The sequence below is a fragment of the Carassius carassius genome, chromosome 27, assembly GCF_963082965.1.
Source record: "Carassius carassius chromosome 27, fCarCar2.1, whole genome shotgun sequence".
Taxonomy (NCBI): Eukaryota; Metazoa; Chordata; class Actinopteri; order Cypriniformes; family Cyprinidae; genus Carassius; species Carassius carassius.
In genome coordinates, this window is record NC_081781.1 from 16198138 (window position 1) to 16225950 (window position 27813).

The 27813-nt window shown below is 41.1% G+C and overlaps 1 protein-coding gene across 2 annotated transcripts in view; it reads right to left on the bottom strand.

Annotated features, from left to right (window-relative positions):
- kdr (kinase insert domain receptor (a type III receptor tyrosine kinase)) overlaps positions 1 to 27813 on the bottom strand; it is a 167583-nt gene that overhangs the window by 104398 nt on the left and 35372 nt on the right. The gene's annotated exons all lie outside the window — the stretch shown is intronic.

The following is a 27813-nucleotide window of genomic DNA, read 5'->3' on the forward strand; positions in this document are numbered from 1 at the left end:
GGTGTCCCTAAAGGTGTCCCTGTCAGTCTGTATCTAATATGTGAACCAAATGATTTTGGGACATATTGTCAGCCATCTGTACGTGGATTGCAGTACAGTTTCTGCAGAGTGCAGCAAATACAATTGTCTTTGAAGAAATGCTGTGTCTCGTTTATGATTCTGCCCAATGGGCTGCAAATTACTTTAATTACATGCTGTCTATTACATCTGAATGAGATACGGACTGTGATTTTGGCTTTGATGCAACTCTGGACATCTGTTTCTAATGGGCCACAGACATGAACCCTCATTGCAAGAAGTGTTTTTCCTTCGGAAAATTGTTTATTTAGAGTCCTTAACAGTAGGTTGAAGTGTTTTGTGTATATTTTGGAAGCTCTTAGATGGTACTTGTGCTCAGAGGTGTCCTGTAGACATCTTACAGCTCTCTGAGCATGTGAATCTCCCAGCACAGTCAGAGTTTATTGTTCACACATCTGATAAAATGCAAAGGATTTCCCACTATTGAAGATGACCAAAAATACATTCAGTGAGTCAGCAGCACCTGAGGACTTCACACACTGGCCAGTCGAAAGACAGCGAGGGAATAAAAGAATAAAGTTTATACAACACACTACAGTTTTGTTGCACAACAAGAAACACCTGCAGTGAACTCCAGATGTTAAAGAAGTAATAATATTTACTCAAAGCTGAAGTGTGTAATATCCATTGGCGCTGTGAAAGTGAAAAACAAAAATAATGACTGGTTTCAAACAGGTTTCTAAGACAAGCAGACATCCTTATTTACGCCCCCTAACTTCAGTCTTACTGCCCCTTTATTTCTTTGACATACTGTACATATACCCACTATATTTCTTGAAATGGTGAAAAAAAATCATTCTACCTAGAAATAAATATTGAAATAAAAAATATATATAATCTGTTTTTGATTATATATATTGTATATATATATAGTGTTTTTCCATGTTGCTGTAATAGTACTTTGTGTGCCCTTCAGTCAAAGTGGTTTCTCTAATGGACGTCCCCCTTCCTGTGGTTTTTGTGGTGTTGATGACAGTTTGACCTGTTCAATGTGCTCAGAACAGGACAAGGAGAGTGAAAGGGTTAGATGGGTTTATGAAAGAAGTGATGAAAAAAAGGTGAAATACTGATGAAGAAATACAGTGTGGGGAAGAAAGTTACCGATTATGACTTGAAGAGTTAGAAAAGTTCATACTCCATAAAATGCACATTCCAAAAAAAAATTCAGTAGATTTTACAGTTTTCTAAATTTGAAACTGGTTATGGCTCAGAATGTTTTTTTATTATTATTATTATTATTATTATTAATCTGCATTTAAAAAAATAGGTGCACTGACTCATTCTTCAGGGGGAAAAGTCTTCATGTCGGTACCTGTCACTGTGTCACGGCTTATGCTGCTGGAAGGAACACGGAGCCGAGGGATAAACGAAACAAGGATTTATTAAATCAAACATAGGCAAGGTAAGTGGTAAATAACAGGTGGCAAGTGGCAAGTGGCAAGTAACAGGTAACAAGTGAACACGTAGACAAGTTGACAAGTAGACGAGTTGACGAGTAGACCCGACAACACAGAACAGAAAGGACAAGGCTTTTATACAAAGGATAATGGGGAAACACAGGTGGATGGCATGACTAAATTAAAAGGGACATGGAACACATGCGGAAATGACTAGACACACCTGGGAACTAATCAAACCACACACGGAAGACAGAAACTGGGTCACAGGGGCAAAAACACACAACATGAGTCCAGGTGTGTGACAGTACTCCCCCCTCCCGGTAGGTGCGTCCTCGCACCGTAGAAACAACAAAGGGAGGCGTGGGTGGGAACTTGGGAGGAGGTTCCGGTGGAGGACAGCCTCCCAGGAGGGGGCCAGCAGACAGGGACTACAGAGGAAGGAGCCAGGGAGGAGATGACGGAGGGAGGAGCCAGGGAGGAGACAGGAAGGATCTGAAGCAGGAGGTACTCAGCAGGACCCAGGCCACAGCCATAACGGCCCAAGGTGGGGCCGACGGTGGAAGGAGCCATGGAGGAGGAATGGTCACCGACTCCAGGGACTCGACCCACGGCAACGGAGCAAGTGGAGGAGGAGCCCGAGGCGGAGACGGAGAGCCGAAGAGCCAGGGTGACGGGGAGGAGCCGGAGGTCCTAGGCGGAACTGATGGCTCTGGTGACTGACGCGGCGATGTGGATCCGGAAGGCCGCGGTGAGGCCAGAGTGACCGAGGACTGAGGTGTAGCCGAGGGGATGAAGGAGCCTGACAGAGCCGGAGGGACGGAGGGATGAGGCGAAGCCGGAGGAGTGGAGTCCCGAGGCATAGGATGGACGACGCCAGACCAAGGCGGAGCCGGAGGGACGAGGGAGCCAGGCAGAGCCTGCGGACTGCCGGGCCACGGCGGAGAGGAAGGAGCTAGGAGCCATGGTGGAGCCGACGGGTCAATGGGCCGAGGCGGAGTCCAGGCCTCAGAGGCTGGAGGCGGAGGTGAGGGAGACGCCGACCAAGGCGTCGCTGGAGGATGGCGGTCCCGCTGAGCTCGCACCACAATGATGGTAGGCTGAGGGCGAGCAGAGGGGCAGCCAGACGACAGCGGAGGAGGAGGCAGGAGTGGGTGGGAGGGAGGGAATTTGGGAGGAGCAGGCATTGGAGTAAGCTCTGGGGCTGGAGCCCTTCCTGGGCTTAACGGAGGATCAGGAGCCCGTCCTGGGCTTAAAGGAGGATCAGGAGCCCGTCCTGGGCTTAACGGGGGAACAGGAGCCCGTCCTGGGCTTAACGGGGGAACAGGAGCCCTTCCTGGGCTTAACAAAGGATCAGGAGCCCGTCCTGGGCTTAACGGAGGAACAGGAGCCCGTCCTGGGCTTAACGGGGGATCAGGAGCCCGTCCTGGGCTTAACAGGGGATCAGGAGCCCGTCCTGGGCTTAACGGGGAATCAGGAGCCCGTCCTGGGCTTAACAGAGGATCAGGAGCCCGTCCTGGGCTTAACATAGGATCAGGAGCCCGTCCTGGGCTTAACGGAAGATCAGGAGCTCGTCCTGGGCTTAACAGAGGATCAGGAGCCCGTCCTGGGCTTAACGGGGGAACAGGAGCCCTTCCTGGGCTTACAGGAGGATCTGGCATAGGTGAATTGGAAACCCCCTCATTTTGACCCATTTGGCGCTCCACATTTTGCTCCCTCGTGGTGGGCAGTGTCGCCGGCTCTCGCACCTGGTCTGACGGGTTGCTCTCTGGCTCTCCGTCATCGGTGGGCTCGGGCTTATGCCTCCTACCGTGGGGAGATTGTAGGCTGGGCTCTGGGTCCAGAGTGGACCTGGCGAGATCCTCCATTGGGCCGACCGTGAGAGGTGACCCATTTCTCACCAGATTCCACTCTATGAACGCGGCGAAATCCTCCCGAGGACCATCTTCGGGCGACAACGCTGGTCCGGGTAGCTGGTGGCATTAGCTATCCAGAGAAACTGTCTGGTATGGTCCTCGAGAGACAGTCCCTCCTGCTCCAGCAGGAGGAGGAGGTATTCGGGGCGATAGAGGGGATCCATGACACACTGCGGAAAGAAAAAGACTGTGAAAAAACGGAAAACAAAACGGAGGGAAAACACGCAGTTTTTAACTTTTTAGGTCGGGTCTTCTGTCACGGCTTACGCTGCTGGAAGGAACACGGAGCCGAGGGATAAACGAAACAAGGATTTATTAAATCAAACATAGGCAAGGTAAGTGGTAAATAACAGGTGGCAAGTGGCAAGTGGCAAGTGGCAAGTGGCAAGTGGCAAGTAACAGGTAACAGGTGGACACGTAGACAAGTTGACAAGTAGACGAGTTGACGAGTAGACCCGACAACACAGAACAGAAAGGACAAGGCTTTTATACAAAGGATAATGGGGAAACACAGGTGGATGGCATGACTAAATTAACAGGGACATGGAACACATGCGGAAATGACTAGACACACCTGGGAACTAATCAAACCACACACGGAAGACAGAAACTGGGTCACAGGGGCAAAAACACACAAAATGAGTCCAGGTGTGTGACACACTGGAGTAGCAGAAAAAATTGAAATTATGAAAATTATGTGGTCTACACACAAGATCAAGATTCCAGTAATAAAAATGACCTCCACAGTGCGCGTTGACTTTGCTTATTACACACAGGGATGCGCATCACACAAACATGCCAAATATTAAAAACAAAAGGATTACAGTGTAAAAGAATATTATTGTGTAGGCTACATAAATATAAAAATGTAATGATGGATAGGTAGTTGTCATGTATTGGAATGATGCTCTGTATCTTTAAGAAATGAAAGTGCAATGCATACTGGGAGCGGGATGTTGAATATGTGTAGTGTGCTGGAGAACACGAGTAAAAGATGCTGTTCAGAATCCCGATTGGCGTGTGATTAAGTTAATAAGATAAACAAGGTATATAAAACAGATACACAACATTGGCGACGAGGATGGAGCCGTGTGGATGTTAGTACTGATTATACACGATGGAAAATTCAGGTATTCCTACGTTTGAGTGCTACAAAGATCCCGCAATTCTTGGTCCAAGATGGACAAGGTGGCTGACATCATTTGAACTTTACGCGGACGGAAAAGGACTGATAATCGCTGAGGACGCAACAGCGGCAGTTTGTCAGAGACGCAGAGCACTTCTTTTGCATCATGCTGGACCTGATGTTCAGGATATTTTCTCAACCCTGCCAAACACGGGAGAGTCTGTTGATTATAACGAGGCCTTTGCAGCTTTGAATGCATACTTTGTTCCACGCGAAAATAATGCGTATGCAAGGCAATCATTTTATAAACTTTGCCAAAACCCCGGAGAGACGGTTCAGCAGTTTACAACGCGTCTCAGACAGGCAGCAAGAGACTGTGCATTTGCGGTTGACATGAATAATCAGATTCGGGATGCCATAGTAGGCAAATGTTCGTCAACATATGTGCACCGCAAACTTTTGGAGGAGGGACCTAACCTCACACTAGATTGCGCATTGGAGGTTGCTGCGCTCTGTGAACGGATAGAGGAACAGATGGGTGCATCATCGGTTAGTGAGACATCTACACCTGATAAAGAGTCTGAATCGCGTCTGGAACAAAGGAGGAAAGCAAATGAAAGGGAAATTCAAGGGAAAACAACATGCAGAAGGCAATAAGGTGAATAAACAGTGCTATCGATGTGGCAATTCTGATCACTTAGGGAGTGATTTAAAATGTCCCGCGAGAATTCAGACATGCCATAAATGTAAAGGACGAGACCATTTCTCAAAAATTTGCAAAACTAAAAATGTAAAGCAGCAAACAGTAAACCAAGTTGAAGGTCAACCTGAATATGCATTCATCATCCAAGATAATTACATGGACGAAAGACTAAATGTTTGCTTGGGAAATGTCAATTTAAAAATGCTTGTAGACTCAGGTGCAACCAGCAATATGTGAAAGTGAAAGTGAAGTGACATTCAGCCAAGTATGGTGACCCATACTCAGAATTTGTGCTCTGCATTTAACCCATCCGAAATGCACACACACAGAGCAGTGCACACACACACACACTGTGAGCACACACCCGGAGCAGTGGGCAGCCATTTATGCTGCGGCGCCCAGGGAGCAGTTGGGGGTTCGATGCCTTGCTCAAGGGCACCTAAGTCGTGGTATTGAAGGTGGAGAGAGAACTGTACATGCACTCCCCCCACCCACAATTCCTGCCGGCCCGGGACTCGAACTCACAACCTTTCGATTGGGAGTCCGACTCTCTAACCATTAGGCCACGACTTCCCCTCATTGTCATTGATGAAAGTATGTGGGAAAGACTGAAATCAATGAATATCAAATGCCATTCATACATACCAGAAACAGAGAGGAAATTGTTCTCTTACTCATCTGATAAGCCGTTGCCAATAAAGGGAGCTTTTGAGTGTGAAGCTAGAATAGACAACCGGAAGGTATCTGCAGAGTTCATTTTCATCAAAGGGACTGGAGAACCGTTATTAGGGAGAGATACTGCTATGAAACTTGGAGTGCTGAAGATAGGCACAAACATCGCAGCAGTAACGAACCTCAAACAAACACTTCATTCACAATACCCAGAAGTTTTCCAAGGAGTTGGTAAGCTGAAAACCAAACAAATCAGCTTATATATAGACCCAAATGTTCAGCCAGTGGCACAGCCTTTAAGGCGAATAGCATTTAATCTGAGGGGGCCTGTGGAGGAAAAGATAAAAGAACTTCTAAAGATGGACATCATAGAAGAAGTTAATGGACCTATACCATGGGTTAATCCAGTTGTAATAGTGCCAAAAGCCAATTCTGAAATCAGATTATGTCTTGACATGCGACAAGCCAATCGAGCAATCATCAGAGAGTGATACCCCATCCCCACTGTCGATGAGCTCTTACAAAGCATGAACGGATCCATGTTCTTTAGCAAGCTAGATCTCAAGTGGGGATACCATCAACTGGAGTTGACACTATAGTCTCGTCAGATTACATTTGCAGTCCACAATGGGGTATACAGATACAAATGGCTAATTTTTTGAGTATCGTCTGCAAGTGAGCAATACCAACATGAGATAGTGTCTGCCCTTGCTGGAATAGAGGGAGTTGAAAACATCTCAGACGATGTGATTGTTCATGCAGCTGATCAGGAAACACATATGTAACGTCTACATGCCGTTATGAAGCATTTGAGAGAGTGCGGGCTAACCCTGAATCCTTTTAAATGTCAGTTTGGTATGAATCGCTTAAATTTCATGGGAATTCTGCTCACACAAAAAGGCATTGGTCCCACTGAGGAGAGAGTCAGAGCTGTAGCAGAGGCCAGAGAACCACAAAACGCTTCAGAAGTCCGGAGCTTTCTTGGACTTGTCAGTTACAGCAGTAGATTTATCCCACAATTTGCAACACAGAGCCATTGAGACGTCTTACCAGAAAAGACTCCGAGTTTGTCTTTGGTCCAGAACAGAAAAACGCATTCAATGATCTAAAAAAGGAACTTGCAAGAGCAGGGACTTTAGCATACTTCGACAAGAACGCTCCAACGCAGGTCATTGCTGATGCTAGCCCTGTAGGGTTGGGTGCTGTATTGACACGGCGTCAAAAAGGACAAATGGTGACAGTTTGCTACATCAGTAGAAGTCTATCAGACTGTGAGAGATGTTACTCTCAGACTGAAAGGCAGGCCCTTGCCCTTGTATGGGCCTGCGAGAGGCTACAACCCTATGTGTATGGCAGACAGTTTGATTTGGTCACAGACCATAAGCCATTAGAGTCAATATACGGTCCACGTTCCAAGCCCTGTGCTCGTGTGGAGCGATGGGTTTTGCGTCTTCAACCATACAACTTTAAGTTTGTTTATGTTTCTGGAAAAGAAAACATTGCTGATCCATTATTACGACTCCTGGGAAGCACTGCAATGAGAGAAAAACACTCACATGAATCGGATGAGTATGTGAGATTTGTGGCCGTCAGCGCCACCCCAAGAGCCCTGACTACAAGGGAAGTGGAAGAAGCTTCGGAAAAAGATTCAGAACTCATAGAGCTGAGAAAAGCAATAGAGAGTGGACATTTTGAAAGGTGTATGACGTATGCACCTGTAGCTAATGAGCTGTGTGTTGTAGGGTTTTTAGTATTATGTGGAACGCGTATTGTTCTTCCGAAAACACTACAAGCACGAGCAATTTCACTGGCACATGAAGGACATATAGGTATTGTTGGAACCAAACAATATCTGAGAACAAAAGTATGGTGGCCTGGCATTGACAAAGCTGCGGAAAGATTTTGCAAATCATGTCATGGTTGTCAAATAGTGTCTCGCTCTGATGCTCCAGAACCACTGCAGCCCTCACCATTGCCAGATGGACCATGGCAAGATCTAGCAGTGGATCTACTTGGACCGTTGCCATCAAAACACTCCATCCTAGTTGTAGTGGATTATTAAAGTAGGTATTATGAGTATGACATATTAACCTCCACCACCGCAACAAAAGTGATTGATAGTCTTGAGGATATATTTAGCCGACATGGACTTCCACTCACACTGAAGTCCGACAACGGACCTCAATTCAGGTCAGATGAATTCAAGGATTTCTGTGTGGCAAATGGAATCAAACACCTGAAAATGACGCCTAAATGGGCACAAGGAAATGGCGAAGTTGAGCGCCAAAATGCTTCAATCATGAAACGAATCAGAATTGCACAGTCAGAAGGACTTGACTGGCAAAGAGAACTCAGGAAGTATGTCACAGTGTACAGAGGAATTGTGCATAATAGCACCGGCAAAAGTTCAGCTGAGCTTCTGTTCAAAAGAAAGATGAGAGGCAAGCTACCTGATCTTACATCTGTGGATACTGATCTTGAAGTTCATGACTACGATGCAGAGAAAAAGGGGAAATATAAACTGTATGCGGATGAACATCGCAAAGCAGAATACTCAAATATAGAGGTTGGAGACCGAGTTCTTCTGAGACAGGACAAGATTAACAAGTTTACCACTCCGTTTAATGCAACACCTCACACAGTGGTCAGAAAAGCAAGGAACCAAATAACTGTTGAATCATCTACTGGAGCCCAATATACTCGCAACACAACATTCGTAAAAAAATATGTAGAGAGAGAAGCAGAAAACAAGCAGGACAGTAGGAAAGAGGATTATGATGATGGTGCTATAAATGCAGAGCACCAGACAATGTCAGATGACTCTGACAGGCATGCACCTAATACTGTGTGTAACCAAAATGGGGCATATGCTAAGCCCCAGAGACAAAAGAAATTGCCTCAGAAATTTGCTGACTTTGTAATTGGTTGATTTTCTCAAACTGGTAAATGCAAATAATGCTATTTACATGTTCATGGTTTGAGAATTGGTAAGCAAGTTTATAACAGGCTAAAAAAAAATGTTATATGTGAAAGTTTAAAAAGGATATTTTGCTTGTTTGCTAATATAAAGACAACAGTTTGTCTTAAAATGTTAAGGTTAAAGTGGTATAAGTCTATATCCGACTTTGGGGGGGATGTCATGTATTGGAATGATGCTCTGTATCTTTAAGAAATGAAAGTGCAATGCATACTGGGAGCGGGTTGTTGAATATGTGTAGTGTGCTGGAGAACACGAGTAAAAGATGCTGTTCAGAATCCTGATTGGCGTGTGATTAGGTTAATAAGATAAACAAGGTATATAAAACAGATACACAACAGTAGTCATTGCGTGTATTAGCATTAGGCTACCTATTTGCAATTCAGCCTATTACTACTTATAATGATGAATGAAATTGGTGAATTAATTGAACAATCGTGCCAATACACACACATATATATTAACTGACTCATCGCGTGAGGCTTTGGTGGATGCCTGCTTGTCCCGTAGATGATCTGCTCGTGTGCTTTAACTTTGCGCACAAGCAGATCGGTTTCTTCGCTTGAGAAGCTTTCAGCTTTTCCGCCAACAAATTCCACCATTTAAATAACAATCCACCATGGCGCGAGCATCTCGCTCTTAAAGGGAATGGGAGATGACACTCTGGCTGACTTATTGAACGTTACGCCCATTACTGTAACGATTTCACACAGGAGACGAAAGATCCAAGTGCAGTGTTTTAATGGGTAATCCAAAAATCAATATCAAAAACAAGCAAGAGGTCATAACCATGAAATCATAACCAAATGACCATAACCAAAAAAATGCGCCCCGGCGCACTGACCATTTTTCCGTCGTTTAAATAGCAAAATTGGATTTGGACACGCCCTGAGTGCGCCTGCGCCGGGCACTTTACACTTTGCATTTAGATCGTTAAAATAGGGCCCTAGGTATCAATTATCACATGCTTTGAAATGTTTAGAAGAAATTAAAAAATGTAACAGACAATACAGCAATAGACCTCCTTCTGCTGGAAGGTTGAGGCTATCATACAGGCATGAGATATGGTGAGATATGAGCCTAAATATCGCTGTTGTAAGAGTCTACCTTCAAAATGGCTGTTATGATGGAAACATGGGATATGGGAATATCTCCACCTTGGGTAGATCTAGAACCTTGACGGACAATGTAATCAAATTTTTCTTTTCTGGTATTCAAAAAATCAGCTTGGATTACTTGTGGTTTTCAAGACATTGTTTTCCAATGTACTCAGGTAATCAACAAAAAAAAACATTTCTTGATGAGTTGCTGCTTTATTAAGATTTGCTTACTGTTATTTCCTTGGGCGGTGGATTGCCAGCAGTTTAACTGCACTGGAGAAGCCCATATGAAGTTATAAGGGTGAACAAACAGGGAGGAGTTGCCTCAGGCAGTGTTTGAGCAGTTAAATGATGAAGGACAGCCCCAGCCAGATGAATGTGCTGTGAACACATACAGGAAGCTCAAGGAAGACTGGCTGTTGCTAGCGACCTTATAAGTGAAAATAAGTGAGAGTCCATGTGTTCAAGGGATGGGCATTTCATGTCATTTTATAGTCCAGTGCTCTAACCAAGCAATTAGTCTGTCTACACTGAAGTAAAAATTGGGTGTGACGTGACATAATTACAAAACACAGCCAGTCAGAACAGATCTCTCCGTCTGCAAACTCTCTCACACTCACACTCAAAGCACACAGCAATCAACAAAATAATTTTGTTCATCACTTTGCAATGTTGTCACAGTATCAGATTTTCACTACATGATTATTATTCCCAAAAGAGTTCACGGCATGCCAGCAATAAAATGCAAGATGTAAACACATTGTGTAAAATGTTTACAAAGAAAAACAATGGAAAAGCATCACAATAAAATGCAAAAACGCATTCTGTTCGAAGTGCCCTTTAAGGTTCAATACTGCAAACTGTTATGTTAGATTGATAACCAGTTATTGCTGCCAAATGATTTATGACATGATCATATGAGTAGTATTAAAATTATTTAATACTAACATTTTAATGTAAAATATTATCAGTTATATGACAAAAAAATAATCCGCTTTAATAATGAGAATGTATGAAACTTTAATTTTATATATATATATATATATACATATATATATATATATATATATATATATATATATATATATATATATATATACACACACAAATACTAGGAGTATAATGGTTCAACTTACGGTTTGGATTGTATCACATTTTTAGAGTCACGGTTACGGTACGATTCAATATTTGCTATGTTCAAGGAATAAACTATACTACTATCCAAAATGAAAGAAAATATGAGTTATAATCTAACTACAAGCAAAAGGCACATATAAATACAATACGTATGCTGTTCAGGTCTCACCTCAGCAGGCATGCTATCAACACCCGTTTTTTTACCAAAAACGTCACACCCCTAATAAATACCTGAATGCCTACAACAATCAAATGCTCAAAGGAAAATTTATTTGCAACTTCAATAGTGTTTTTAATAGTCGATTAGTTGCAGAACGAGCATTGGTCTTGTCGATTATTGTATTCATGCGCATCTCTAACGCATACGTTTATCTAATTTACATTGTGTGTGTCAAAAACTGGGGAGGCCGGGGTAGGGTAAACACCACTTCCTGTTTAGTCCCAGCTGCTAAGGAAGTGTGTGTTGGATCTGTGTGTATATATACTGGAGGGCATATTTACCACAAGAGCCACCATTAAACCAGTCCAGGACAACACCACAACCACACACACACACACACACACACACACAAACAACCTTAAGCAATAACACACACACACACACACACTTTGCAGATAAACCACAGCAGAGAGGTGAAGAGGATGGAGAGATAGATGAGGTGGAGTGGGGAAATGTGTGCAGGGTTTATCTCTGATACAGTTAACTTCCTCAAACACCACCACAGTAGTGTAGTAAGAACAGAGATTAAGGATACATGTACACACACAGATGCATTCTCTTATTCCTCTTCTAAGAAGCTATTTGCTCAGAACCCATAACAATTCAGGCCAAGTTAACCCTCACTAAACTGACTAATTTAAACTGAGAACATATGACTACTCCATTATGACACCAACAAAGGGCAGACAGAACGATGGAAGGGAAGGAGTAATATCTATAACTTCACACCATCACATTAGCCTTGTTGTTCTGAGGATCAGCTGAAGACCACATGAAATTGTTTGAAAGAGGCAACTTTCATTCCTTCATTGATGTATTTCCTAATGAAACAGGAATTTTGGACGGGAACTGTCGAAAAGGGGCCAATGGGCTTTATTTACATCAGGGATTCCCAAAGTGTAGTGCGAGCTGCCACCAGGGGGAGCGTGAGAGGAAAAATGTAATGGCGGTCTGTTTTTTTAAGTGGGATTTTTCCATACAATAAAAACATGAACAGTAAACATTTCCTTTGTAATCGTTTTTATTTTAAATAAAAAAAACTATAATTTATTAGTTTTCGATGGAAACGCACTGTTCTTCTTTTATGTACTACTGCAGGCTAGGCTATATGAGTGCCAACTCGTTTCATTTATTCCATAATATATATTATAAATATGCTTAACTGGCTGAAATCAGGGAAACTGTCAAGTGGGACATCTTATGATACAGTTGTTAGTCAGGAGGAGAGGGACCAAGAGAGAGTGAGGATTTGGAGGCAACAGAGACGAAGAGAATAAAGAAAGAAAGTGAGCGAAGAAAAAATCTTGAGGAAATCTCTCTCTCGCTGCAGGCTGAGCGACTTTTGCGCTGCACTCGAAAAGTTAAAGATGCATCCTCCTTTATTTTATTTTATGTTTGAGCCTATGCTCTTTGCAACTTAATTATGTTGTGGATCGTGTGTAGGCTAATTAAATTTTCGCACTTGAAAAGTTTCAGATTGATCCTCGTTTTTATTTATTTTATCTATTTCGGAGCTTATTCTCTTTAATGATGTGGATCGTTTGTAACTTCATTGCAATTTAATTCAATGTACTGTCATTCTAATTTCCATAACCGTTGTGTTATAGTGGTTCTCAACCTTTTTTTCCACCGGCCGCACTATGGTCCAAGACAGTCTCGCGGGCCGCACGCATATCATTTACATATTACGTCACCAATACGAACCAACCTGATTTATAATATTACAGCATAAATATTATGATATCTAATCGATTACATTCATTTAAATAAATAAATAATATAAATAAAACACCTGATGCTGTCGGGAGCTAGATTCAGCTTGAAAGGAGTAACAGCACAATGAAGTTGCAATTGTAAAGCCTGTGTTATACTTTCCGCATTAAAGTATAACAGGAGCATGACTTGACGCACGACATTGCAGAAAATGTGCGTTCACAAATGTAGCCTATGTTGATCCAAATATGGAAAGCACTTTCGAATTTAATAATATTAGAGATGTTTTGCCACATTTCTTCAATTAAGGATGATTGCTACGTAGTATATGGTGTTTCTATTTGCCTGAACTTCTTCAAGTAAGTTGCGGGGCAAACCGAAAATCCAACATTCTCCTTCACTACTGATACTCTGACTATTATTTTTTCTATGTGTTCATTCGCTGGCATTTTCCACATTTCGTTTTTTCTCCCTTAAAAACAAATTTGTCCATTCTGATGCTCAATTTTACCGAACTAATGGCTGTTGATGACTATATAATTGAATTCTGCCAAAGTTTGTGTTCGTTAAATGCTGTGAGTAGGTCTGCTCATGTCTGAAAATAATATATGAAACACAAAATAATTTAACGTAAAAAACATTAGGCTATAGCTTATATTTATATAAGTACATTTTTTAATTAATATAAAAAATATAATAAATAATAAAATAAATATAAAAATAATTGTAAAACTGAAAAAAAAAATTTTTTAATTGTGTTCAGCATGGTGGGCCACATTTGAATTCGTGACGGGCGGCGGGTTGAGATGATGCTGCTGCTAGCTCCATGGTCATTTAATAGGCCTAGCCTATTTCTGGAATGTTTCTTTTACGCGGCTGCAATGTTTCTTTTTACGTGCTTTCTTTTACTGAGCCTGTGTCTGTCACTCGTCCTCTTAAAAGTGGAAGCTTGTGCGTAGCTTTGTTGCATTATATTGAAACTTTGTTGATGTTTTTATTGTCACGCTTGTTCTGGTTATTTGCGCATGATCAGGGGCTTCACTAGACCCTTTTTAGGGGGGCTGAACGTCTGCCCAGCCCCCCTAAAAAAATATTTGATTAATACATTTTTTATCGCTTCAGTCCCCTTTAAAAAAACCCATTTGAAACGGCGGCAAGCTGCGTCAAGTTTCGGCTCCTCCCCTTATCTGAGTCTGCTTGGATTTAGCGCATTTTTCAATCTGCAGGGGCGCCGAGCAGAGCGAACATCAGAGAGCACAAGGTGTGTGTCGTGTGTGCGTGCATTTATCGATAGATTGCTAATGCTATGATATTACATCTGCATCGGTGCAGTTCTTTGTCATAAATGCATTGCAGTTTACATAACGTAATGTTACTGGAGCATTGGGAGCACACGGGACGGCTCGGTTTCTCATCCAATACCAATACGTTTCGCTGCGTTCACCTTCAGCCCTTGTGTGATAGTTGTTTTTTATTCCTACAAAAATGAAGTGATTAACACCCATGAAAACATACTTTAGATTCAGAAAACGATCATGATTTATTTTCATTTACTTTTTAAAATTACAGACATATTATTATGTATTTTGACATTACATTATGCAGCCATGCACAGAAATGATTAAAGACACACATCATTGTCTGAAAGCACTAGATGGCCCAGAGAGAGAATGTGGAGTTATTTTGTTTTGTATTATTAAATATAGTTTTGTATTAAGTAATAATGAATCAGGAGGAGTGTCATGATACATAAATTAGAGTAAGCGTAGAGTAAAGGGATTTTTGATTTTCTTGATTTATACTATTTATACTAGATTTGTACTTGATTTATAGAAGTGGCAAATTGATAATTCATGTTGTTATTTTTAATAAATAGAAATAAATATAGAACAGATTAAGCATATTGCCAATAGACAATTACATTAATACATGGTTTGTCTATATTCTTAATGAATATTAGCTGGTTAGTTAAAATACTTAAAATGACCAATTTTCATGGGGTGACTTTATGAATATCCAACCGTATTGTTGATTATAAAGGCTAAAAAGCTAAAAAACTAAAATAATTTATATTTCATAGTAGATGGATATACAACATTTTTTCTTGTCGTGCGGGAGTAGGTCTGCAAATGAGCAACAGTCAGGTGAGAACAGAACGTAGACAGCCTCTCAAACACACAATACCACTGTGTTCCCAAGATTCATTTCAGTCATTGAACATTGTTTTAATTGTCTGCCAATATCCTTGTACATTTTATAAGAAAAAGCAGTGGTGTCGTCAAAGGAAAAAATTCCTATCTGAGGTTTGTATGTGAGCATAGAAATGCAAACAGTAAAATGTTGTGTTTGTACTGGAAACATGTGTGCGTGTGTTTGCACAGTGAATGAATCAGGAGGTCTTCATTGTAAAAAAAAAAAAATCAACATTCCCTATTTTCTAGTGGTCACATCCAATAATTATTTTTTTATTACAGTGTTGTATATGGCTCAGTCAGTACTCCTACTCCCATATATGACATACAGGGAATACAATGGAATAGTGGATTGCAGTAAGGTTTTTTTAAGTGGGGATTGGGGGTGCGCCAACCCGGTTGGGACATAGAAGGGGGTGCACAGGAAAAAAAGTTTGGGAACCGCTGATTTACATCATAGCTGTGAATCATGATTTGTTACCTGCAAGTCAGACGACATTAACGGAAGGGGCATTCCATTCTAGAGAACTATTAATTGGACAAAAATCTGTGTAGTTCAGGATCAATACTTTTGGTCAATTTTTCCAAAAGAGAAATACTGTTAAGATCAGATCAAGACTGCATCTCATTTCTAGTCTTACTTGTTCTTAGTGCTGCCATAGATAGATTCTTAGCCATAGATCAGGGTTCCTCAAATCTTGCCCTGGAGGGCCAATGCGCTTCAGAGTTTAGCTCCAACCCTGATCAAACTCACTTGCCTGTGATTTTCTTATGATCCTGAAGATACTGATTAGCATGCTCAGGTGTGTTTGATTAGGGTTAGAGCTAAACTCTGCAGGAAAATGGATCTCGTGGGCCAGATTTGAGGATCCCTGCCATAGATCATGGCATACTCATAGATCGATTACAAAACAATACAGGTATTTCAAGGACAGGCTCTAAGATGGTTTAGATCCTATCTGTCCGATCGCTACCATTTTGTTACCTTAAATGGGGAGTCATCTCATTTATCATAAGTAAAATATGGAGTGCCACAAGGATCCATTCCACTGTTATGCTGATGATACTCAGCTATATATCTCAACGAGACCAGATGAAACTTCTAAATTATCTAAGCTAACAGTAAAAATGTATTAAAAATGTAAAAGATTGGATGACAAATAATTTTCTCCATTTAAATTCGGATAAGACAGAGATATTAATTATTGGACCAAAAAACACTACACAGAACCTTGTAGATTACAATCTGCAACTAGACAGATGTACTGTTACTTCCTCTACGTACAGTCAAAAATCTGGGTATTATATTAGACAGCAGCTTTCCTGATAATGTTCGGGGTTCAGACACACTCTCTCTGTTTAAGCCATACATGCCAACCCTCCCTAATTTTCCGGGAGACTCCCGAATTTCAAAGCCGCTCCCGAAAATCTCCCGGACCGACCTTTCTCCCGAATTTCTCCCGATTTCCACCCGGACAACAATATTGCTATACCATCCGTCACTGGGCGCCGTTTTAGACCAAACGCTTGCGCTCCCATGGCGTCTGTCGTTGCTATGCAACCAAACTGCGCTCTCCATGATGACGACGAAGAAGTATCAGCAAAGGATTAATTGATTTCTAGCCTCACCTCGGTTCGCATTAGCTTTACTACTAGATATATTTCTGGAGATGAGAAGGAAAAACCCGCCTGGAAAAAGTAGCGCACCACGTTGCTTCCATTATGAGCGTGCTCACCGCGGCCGCGTACCTACGGTTGAAATAACGACCTTTAGCGCGAAAAAGATGGGATATGTGAACGGCCCCTAGAAGCAGACGTCTGAAATGAAAGGCAAGAACAGCTATTTATTTAGCTTTAGACTGTTACATGAAAATGTAAAAATGAAATGTCATAATTATAATGTTTTGAGAGTTTACTTATGTAATTGTTGCATTAGGCTATGAATTAATAAATGTTTATTGATAAGATCTAGCTATTTCATATCTCTTCATTTACAGTAGCTAACAAATTAGGGTCTAACCTCCTGAGGAGAGGCCTTAAGGAATTGAATTTGTCAAATAAATGAATTACATTTTTCTTTGCGTTTGTGTATGTGATATTATATATGGCGACACATCGTTTGTGTATGTGATATATATGATGACACACAACCCCCCCGGTCCTTTTTAATATCTCCCTAATTCTGAGGTCTCAAGGTTGGCAAGTATGGTTTAAGTCTAGATTAAAAACGCATCTCTTTCGCCAAGCATTTGAATAATGTATCTTAAATTGTGAGTGTAGTTGCATCTGATCAAATGCACATTTTATTCTTAAACTTGGGTTAAACTAATTAATTTTACTTTGTTGGAACAGCAGCTATGCTAATCATGTCTCTATTTGTTTCTATGTGGTAACTAGGATTTACACAAGCTCCAGTCTGGATCCAGAACACCTGAGAAGAGATGATGCTGACCCTCAGAGGACCCCAGATGATGCTAACCCTGAATCAACAAACAGAACTAACAATTATTGCTACAAGTGTGACTGCATCATATAATAATTATTAATAATATTAATAATGTTCATCGTCTGGCTGACTATGTCTTGTATTAATTTTTCTAAAAATCCTGTCATACGCGCACAAACTGACAGTCACCACTTATAAGCTATTACTAAATAATGTAGAAACATAATTTTCTGTAAAGTTGCTTTGTAACGATTTGTATTGTAAAAAGCGCTATACAAATAAACTTGAATTGAATTTAATTGAATTGTTTACTTTAAAAATACATGTATAAATCTACTAAAAGCAAATTAAATTATTAGGACTAAAAGCCTGTTTTGATTTTTTCCTTTAAAAAAAAAAAAAAAAAAAAAACTTTAAGTGATGTATCTATTTGACATGGACAGAGGCACAACACTTTACTGAGCAAATATCAGTTGCTTTACTGTATTGCGTTTGATTTAGAAATGCGATTTATTGGTACCATATCAGTTATTGGTCATAAGAGGTTTTTTTAATTTATCAGTATTGATCAATACTGGATATTTAAATGTGTCTGCTCATTTTCCTTTTTTGTAACCTTTACTGTCATAGTTCACCCAAAAATTTATATTTTGTTATCATCTACTCACTTTCAAGTTGTTCCAAGCCTGTATGAATCTCTTTCTTACGTTAAACAAAAAAGATCTTTTGAACAATGTTGGTAATAGTTGCTGGTAACCATTGGTTTCCTTAGTATTTTTTTTTCCATAAAATGGAAGTCAATGGCTACCAGCAACTAAGTGACTGAATATTAATATTTATGAATCATATTTTGTTGTAGAAAGGCTATTGTAGTGCAGAAAGTTTTGCACAAGAGCTCAAATAGGGAGATCCTGAATGTTAGTGTTGTAATGTTGCACTGGACCCACTGGTTACAAAAGGATACTGTTTCAGAGCAATGCAAACAACATAATACACCATCATACTGTAGAAATAAACCAGATACATAAAAAAGGCTTAAACTCAAGACCCATCTTAATGTGCTCATATAGCGTCTAATCAGTCCTGTACTCTCCTACATTAATATTTCACCATTCAAAACAAAAGGCTGGTAGCTCAGTGCACTGGAATCTTAATGTAACAGACAAGCACTCGGTCCTGGAACATTCTGGGTGTGGGACTATCAGCTATCCCCTCATTAAATATGCAGTGGGAGGTGTGAGGGGTCACAAAGGGCACCATATTAGGTTTCATTTTTGTTGTCTTCGTCCATATCCTTTGTTCTGCTGTCTTGTGTTTGACCAGCCGCTGACACTTGCGTCACTTGTACAAGACTACACTAGGTATATATTCTGTGTCTGAGTCAACAACACTGGGCTACTAAACTACATTTAGCTTGAAAAAGAGGCTTCAGCAGGATAATCATGTGCATCTCACCTACTTGAAAACAAATGTTTAGGAATATTACTCTGGGTTCAATCCAGGTCTTTGGCATATAATTATCAAATGCCAAAAATTCCCCTCAGGGATCAATAAATAACTAGAAATCAATCTCTCCACACAGCATGTGCAAATAAATATCATGTATGACAAATTATTCTTGCACAACATTTGTCTTGTTCAAATGTTTAACCTGATTATGTAAGGGATGCATGAAGAAGGGTAAAAATGATCTGTATGTACCATTGGCATGAGTTTTTACAGGGTGATGAACACAAACATTTTCTCCCATCTGGGCGCCCATGATGTCCACAGATGGTGACAGGATAAAGGCATGGTAAGGATATGCCCAAAGTCCTTCATCATGCAGGTCAAAAACAGTACAGAGTACTTAAAACGTTATGTCTCACTACAAATCCTAATGAAGCTTGACAATGCAAATTCTCATAGTATGTCAGACAGTATTCACACATGACGACATACAGCTTTTGTCGCATGTCAGTGAAAAATCACCATGCTTACAGGAACCGGCTGTAGGAATGTGTCTAAAATGCACACAGGTGCCACATTCTTGCTGTTTAAAACAGAATTAAAATAAATTGCATGCAGGTTTACACAAGGTGTCACATAGCTCAAAGACAGGCAACTATTGTAAGATCAATGCAAATGCATGGAAAGGAACAAACAGGGTAAGTGTTAGAGTACCTCTATGGTTCTTGACAACTGCATTGTATTTCAATGGAGCATAGCTTACATAGAAAAGCTTTTCCAAAGACTGTGTTTGTGCTTCATTTTCTGTGCTTGTGAAGATGTCATGTAATATTACGAGCTGATTTGTTTAAGCATTAAAATGCTACAGCACATCTAAACCTAGAGATTACAGAATTTATAAGAGATGCAAAGAGTTTCTGTTTATTTTAATCTAGCAAGTAGTTGCCATCATTGAATTTATCATTCTTTGTTTGTCTGTAATGTGTACCATACAGTATTTGCTTTTCAGATTTCGAAGTTATGTTTTGAAAATGTTATGCTTGTTATAAAAATTGGACTATGTTGACAGAGGTACTGTATAAGTTTAAATTTACTTCGCACAAGAGTCAAGTTATTACACATTAGATATCACTTACTTGTTTCTAATTTCTATGAGACAGTTGCAGAAGTTCTTTATGTGTCATTTTGCACTTCATTGTAAATATTAAACTGTTAGACTAGGGATCTAATGTTTTCAAAGTTTATCAAGAACTCTAAAGGAAGGAAACATGATTTAGACATGACCCCTTTAAAAATAAATAATTGCTCCAGGCAAACAGTATAGGCAAACAAAAGAGGAAAAACATGCTGAACTACAGAATAATTTTATACTCTGTCATACATTTTTTTTATCAAATGAAAAAGTTTTCAAATACAAACTGTTTATATTTCCTGTCTTTGTCTTTTTCTAGGCCCCAAAATGACAATTGTTTCGCTGTTAACATGGATTCAACTGAACAATACGTTTGCCACAGTGTGTTCAGTCCTGTTCAATCACATTGAGTTTTTTCCCACTCTCATTATAGAGAAACCCCATGAACTTATGGTTGTTTACTCAAATACCATTTCCCATTTTTTTTTTGCAAATTGACTCCTTAAATTTGTGTTATAGTTAATTATATGCATCACAAGTTATTTGTGTGTCTTTTAAGAGTTGCCTCTCAGATGAACTTTAAAATATTTTCTTTTCTTTCAGTTGAGTCCATGGGATCTCTCTCTTTATTAGTTTTCTTCTGAGGGCATCCACCTTCATGGTATTTCCAATAATAAGTTGTGGTTAAAAAGGAAGTCGTTTTCTGAGCGCCGAGAGGCCATTTTATTAAAACAGGATTCAGTCAGGAATGCTCTCTGGAACTCCAGAGGCCACTTGGGAAGCTTTCAGGCACCGAAAGCATGCACAAGTGCTGCGGTGCTTCATCTTATCTAGCCCTCTCATTCAAGGTAATTTATTCTCAGGTTTCTACGTTAGGATCTTATTTAGGACAGTTTAAATGAGCCATGAGTTTGGCTCATCTTTTGAGTACACAATGTTGAGCAATAAACACCTCACCAAGAAAATTTGTGTCTGTATAGAAAAGCTTTAGGCATGGGCGGTTCTGAGGGCAGATCATTTGAAATATGCTTGTTTGGTAATATTTTTACAGACCACAGAAGATATTGGCTAAAGTTTTTTTCTGTACTTCTTGACCCGACAGATCAAGGGATGACGCACGTAGGTTCTACTAAATATAGGGCTTGTTGGGAAACAGGTGTTACTGCACCATTAAATAATGAACAAGGTAAGTTAAGATGATCTAAAGAGCGTGATTTGCCACTTTATCTGGAAACTCAGTCTGTGTTGCAAGAGATCCATTCAGAATGGGCATCTTTACTGCATTTGCATACATCAGTTTCGAATTTAGTAAAAATATTTGTGTAAGTTTTGTCAACAGGCATTGTTATGCATATTTTTCTACATTAGTTGATTGCAATTTTGAGATTTCAGATTTTTGCCTAGAATATTCAGCCTAAATTTTTCCTCTTTTAATTAAAACAGTTAATACTGTTTACTTAAAGGTAAATTGTTTTTCTTACATTAAGGGTACAAAAATAATGACCAGGAAAACATGTTTCCAGAACATGATCTTGTCTCGCATTGGTCAGATAAACAGATAACCCAGCCTCAAATACCAAGGTTGCTGTTGGTCAGATTTGTCCTGTTAATTGGTCCTCGCTGTATGGCTGATGCTATTTACCTGGACCAGAGGAGGACCACAGTCTGAAAAGACACAGAACCCTTACAAGAATCAACACCTGAACTCTGCCTCACAAGCCTACCATCCCCATTCAAGACAAGACACCCAACTGAGGCTACGTTTACATGACAACGATGCAGTCAAAAACGGAAAAGTTTTTCCCTTGCATTTTTAAAGTTTCATGTATACACGACAATGTTTTCAAAATCATTTGTGTTTACACATATTCGCGAAAATGGCCAAAAATGCTGTATTACATATGCCAGGCCAGTAGTTGGCACTGTCATCTTGCTAGTATAAATGTACCTGGAATATGTACCTAGTATATATGTACTGTGTACTGACAATTATATGTTGTATATGGTATGCACCATATACAACATATAATTGTCAGTACACAGTACATATATACTCTGCTATTGGTTGTAATATTGGTGAAGGAAATTCACACTTTGCTGAAGAAGCGTTAGCAAACTCTCGAACAGCAACAACAGTACCTTGTACTCCACCATTGTTGTATGTTTGTTTGCGCTTGCCTTTAAAATCAACATGTACTGTGCATGTCTACATCTCTAACAGGTACTACGCATGAGCATGATGTCACCTTTTCCAAATATTCCCGTTTTGGGGGTTTACACAGAAACTATAATGGTGGCGTTTTTGAAAACTTTCTTTTTGAAAGCCATTTTCAAACATATGCGTTTTCAGTCCCCAAAACACCATTGTTGTGTAAACGAACAGGCAAAATGCATAAAAAGTTTCCCATTTTTGGATAAAAACGTTGTCGTTCAAATGGCCCCTGAGAGAAACAAAAGTTTCAAACCTTATTTATAATTCTCCACATCCACTTCCTTTACTTACTCTCCCCCTCTCTCCCTTTATTTCCATCTAAACACAAGACACTACAGAGATCACTGGAACCACTTTTCTTAATCAGAGTTTATAACAATGCGACTGTTCTTGTTTGATGTCTTTTGAAAGGTCTCTGTGTGTCTGGTAAAAAGTTCTAATTCTTTTAACAAACAGACAAATCCTAAGAGTTTAGAGATAAGTTGATTACTGTAGAGGGTATGTCATTTGCCAGTGTCTTTAATGCTAATTACCATCTGTCCCAAAAGATGTTAACTCTACTTCATCAATGCAAATTCCAGTTGTTAGTTCTTGTATCCATTTTGGGGGATGCTTGTCTTGGTCTGGGTAGCCAGTTGCAAGAAGTCAAGTCAAGTCAAGTATGCTTTCTTGTCAATTCTTCCACATGTACAGTACATACATACAGAGAACGGAAAGTGCGTTACTCTCAGAACCTTGGTGCATACAGATAACACTAACAGTAAAACATTAAATACAGATAAAATATAAAGTACAACTATACAAATAAACAAATAGGTTATGTAAAAAGTAAGATAAGTAAAGCAGCACAAGGCACATGGCAGATAGAGTGCAAACCAGGGAAGTAAACAAACAGTGCAGATATATTGATTGTAGTGCAAAGAGCTTATTCAGTCTGATTAAAGAGTCCAAAATCTCAAAGAGCAGTTCTTTATTTAAACTGACATAAGAGGTAGTTGAATGAGGTCAGTTAAATGCTGAATGAGGTAGTGAGCAGACCAGAGCATGTGAGTGAAGTGGAGTGGTGTGACAAACCAATTACAGCTCAGTTCCCGCTCCAACATAATAAAAATTGTAATATATTTTTAACTGTTTACTGTTTGTACATGTCTTGGATAATTGTCTAAAATTATGCATGCTGATAAAAATAAATTATCATGTTTCAAAATAAAATTCTTACATTCTTCTTAATTTTATTAATTGTATTAATTAAAATGTATTAAATATATTAATCTAACCTTAGATTAGGCAGCAAACATACCTAAAATGCAAAAACTGAAAAAGTGTATTTGATTTTCACTTTATTTCCGTGAAAATAGCTGCTAGTTGTTGTGCTGTAGAACATTCAAAACAGGCTCATTAGAACACAAATGCACACACACACGAGATGAAATGTGCGTAGATCTTTACAAAATACACCTGGATTATAAAGCCTGTGAAAAGCACACACAAGATAAAATGCACTTAAAGAATGCTTTGATTATGAACTGGGTTGAGCGAGCGGTGCTGCACGTATTCAGCGAGCGGAGCAGAATCTTCAAAAAGGCGCTCTGGAGCACTCCGTGCTCTAGAGCAGACTAATGCTGTACAAAATGTGTGTTAGTGGGAGCTTTGGGGGGGGGGGGTTGGGGCTGAGGTTCAGAGTTCAGTGGTGCATGGGGAAAAAAGGAGAGGTGGGGGAAAGGTCGGGAGGGAGTTCAGCTTCCTGACAGCCTGATGAATGAAGCTGTCATTCATTCTGCTGGTTCTGGCCTGGAGATTCTGTAGTCTCCTCCCTGATGGGAGCAGGCTGAAGAATCCGTGTGACTGGTGGGTGGGATCACCTGCAATGCAGAGGGCTTTACGGGTGAGACGGATTCCGTAAATGTCCTGGAGGGAGGGGAGGGAGACACCAACAATCTTCTCAGCTGCTCTCACTAAAGCCCCTTCCACACTGCACGACGGACCCGGCATATTGCCGGAACATTGCCGGGTCGCCTTCTGTGTGAAAGCAAACACATCCCGGGATTGATTCCGGCATTGAACCCGGGTCGGGGACCTAGTAACATTGCCGGGTTAAACCCGGGACGAGCGCTGTATTAACAAAAGGCATATCTAATGCCATGTCGAAGTGATGACGCACGTTATCGTGCGACTCTTTTACTGGCTGTTTTGGAGGAAGATCAACGTTCGCGACGAAAAAATATGTGCAAACTGTAATGAAGCAGAGATCAGTTTGTTCCTCACTTTCCGCGCTGACGCCGAGATCGTTCGCTTGCTTCAGTGAAAGTATAATGTGCCTAACGTTTTCGACTCATACATTACACATCATGTGTCGTTACGGGATCTTTACGGGTTGTGTGTGAAAGCACGCACATATCCCGGGTAATCACTGGCAGTGTGAAAGTGCAAAATATAGCGACCCGGGAACAATTACTGGAACACTTTACCCGTGTATTTGCCGAATGGCAGTGTGAAAGGGGCTTATGTGTTGATGTGTATGACGCCTGCAGTGCATCCTTCTGGCAGGTTGCACTGCAGGCGTCTGTGATGGTGTGCAGTCATGGGTCAGCAGAGTGAAGAGGAGGGGGGTCAGCACACATCCTTGGGGGCCCCAGTGTTCAGTGTGATGGTGCTGGATGTGTTGCTGCCGACCCGTACTGCCCGAGGTGTACCAGTCAGAAATCCAACAGCCAGATGCATAGCGAAGTGTTGAGCCCCAGCTGGACCAGTTTGTGAATGAGCTGTTGAGGAATGATTGTGTTGAATTCTGAACTGAAGTCTATGAACAGCATTCTGACGTATGAGTCTTTTTTGCCAAGATGTGTTGAGTGGAGGGTAGTGACGATGGCATCATCGCTCGAGCGGTTGGACCGATATGCAAACTGGAAGGGGTCCAGGGAGTGGGGGAGGGCAGACTTGATGTGGTGCATGACTAGCTGTTCAAAGCACTTAATGAGAATAGGGGTAGGTGCAACTGGACGGATGTCATTGAAGCAGGATGGAGACGGCTTCTTCAGGCCTGGAATGATGGTGGTAGCTTTGAAGCATGTGGGAACAACAGCCTGACTAAATGAGATGTTGAAAATGTCTTTTGAAGACATTAGTGAGTTCCACTGCACAATCTCTCAGTACACTCCCAGGAATGTTGTCTGGACCCGGAGTGCATTGATCCTGCTGAAAGATGTTCTCATGCTGTCTGGGGTCAGCATCATCACCTGGTCGCTGGGAGGAGCTGAGTCTTCTGTGCAGTGGTGCTGTTTTGTGCCTCAAAGCGAGAAAAAATAGGCGTTTCGCTCATTCAGCAGGGAGATGGTGCTGTCACAGGTCCGCGGTGGGGGCTTGTAGTCCATAATGGTTTGTCTCTCCTGCCACAGGCTCTGAGTGTCTCTGCTGTTGCTGAAATGATGGGCTATCCTCCTGGAGTACTGTCTCTTAGCCTGTCTGATGCCGTGGAATAGGTTGGCTCTAGCTGTCCTCAGGCCCACCTCATCTCCAGCTCTGAAGGCAGTGTTCTGCATTTTCAGGAGTCTGTAGACCTCCCCTGTCATCCATGGCGTCCAGTGACAGTCTCGAATAACTCTTGGAGGTCTGTGGTATTATTGTATGTGGCAGCCTGCTTAAACATATTTCCGTCAGTGGTGTCAAAACAGTCTTAAAGAGCCTCTGACGACCCTTCCGGACACACTTGTATTTGTTTGTGAACTGGTTTGGTGACTTTAATGAGTGGTGTGTCTACAGGCATTAGCATGACAGTGATGTGGTCTGAGGCACTGAGGTGGGGGAGGTGGGGGGCTTTGTAAGCTCCCCTATGTGTGGTGTAAACAAAGTCCAAAATGTTTTTACCTCGTGTTGGAAAGTTAATGTGATGGTGTATTTTTGGGAGAACGCAGCTAAAATGAGAAAAGCATCAGGGTGGGATGTCTGCTGCTCATTGATGTGCTGGTACAGTTCATTTAGTGTCTCACTCCTGTTGTTGTTGGAGCTGAGAGGGATGTATACAGCAACGAGCAGTATGGCTGAATATCCCTTCGGTAGATAGAACGGCCGGCATTTAATAATCATAAACTTCATCAGGGGTGAGCAGTGTTTGCAGATCACAGCAGCATCTCGACACGACACATCATTTATATAAACACATAGCCAGCCGCCGCGTCGCAGTGTGAAAGGGGCTTTACAGTCCTCTGAGTTGAGCGTAGTGATCGGATAGTCTAGTTTATTGTCCAAAGAGCGTACATTAGCCAGTACAATGGTGGGGATTGCTAGCTTGTATGGGTTAGCCGTTAGCCTAACCCTTCTGTTTCCTCTCGCGCCGCTTTTGGCGCCTCCGCTGTGGGTGAGATGCAGTGGGGGGAGGTGTGTCGGTGATGGTGAAGGCCTCCGGAGCAGACAGAGATCCTGCAGCTCTTCAGCATGTATAGAGTTTAACTTTAAAAAAGAGGTTCTGCCGACATTGAGCAGAAACTCACGACTGTACGCACGCTTAAAGACAGGTAAACAAAATGAAGATGTACAAAAACACTGCAACTCACAAGATAAAAAACACGAAAACACTGTTCTTATGGGAGAAAGAGAAGCTGCCATCTTTTCAGAAGGTCAGGGAGATTCTGTTGCCAGAAGCCCATAGCGTGGTGTGTGTCTCTACACTCTACACAATGTAGCTAAGGTCAAGTATGCATTTCTTACTCTTAGATTTATCTTTGAGAATTTGATGGTTTGTATTGATTTGAATTGATCAGATATATCTGAATTGACTGTAATTGGCATGATACATTATTACATTTGACTTTATTCTGATTTACTCTGCAATTCTTGACTCTAGTAGACTACATCGTTTTCTTGTTACCTCAATTACTGCATCAGGTTAGTAACGGACTAAAATTCAGTTGAGATGGAGCATAGGGCATGCCAACTGTATCTTTAGAGTTCACTTGGTATTAGTTCAAGTGTACTTAGAGTGTAAGGGCTTATAGGGAATTCATGTTTAGGTCAACTGGATGTTGTAGCCTGGTAATACATCACTTTGCTTCATAGACAGAGTCTGGAAGGGCATAACTGACAAGCGTTTTCTTTCTCGTGGAGGGGGGGCACTTGACAGAAGTTTAAAATCATTGGTTACCCGTAAGCCAATCAAATAACGTTTGGTTATGACGTGTTATTCGCCGACTCAGCCGCCTCGAACTTCCACTGTAAACACAAGAATGCTGCGAAAACTAAACCATCGAGCGAAATACCGGAGTGAACATGGCAGTTCACAATCACAATTATCGCCTTGCCAGACTTTGGCCTCCCAAGTTTCTCGCTAACGATCGGTAACAGTTGATA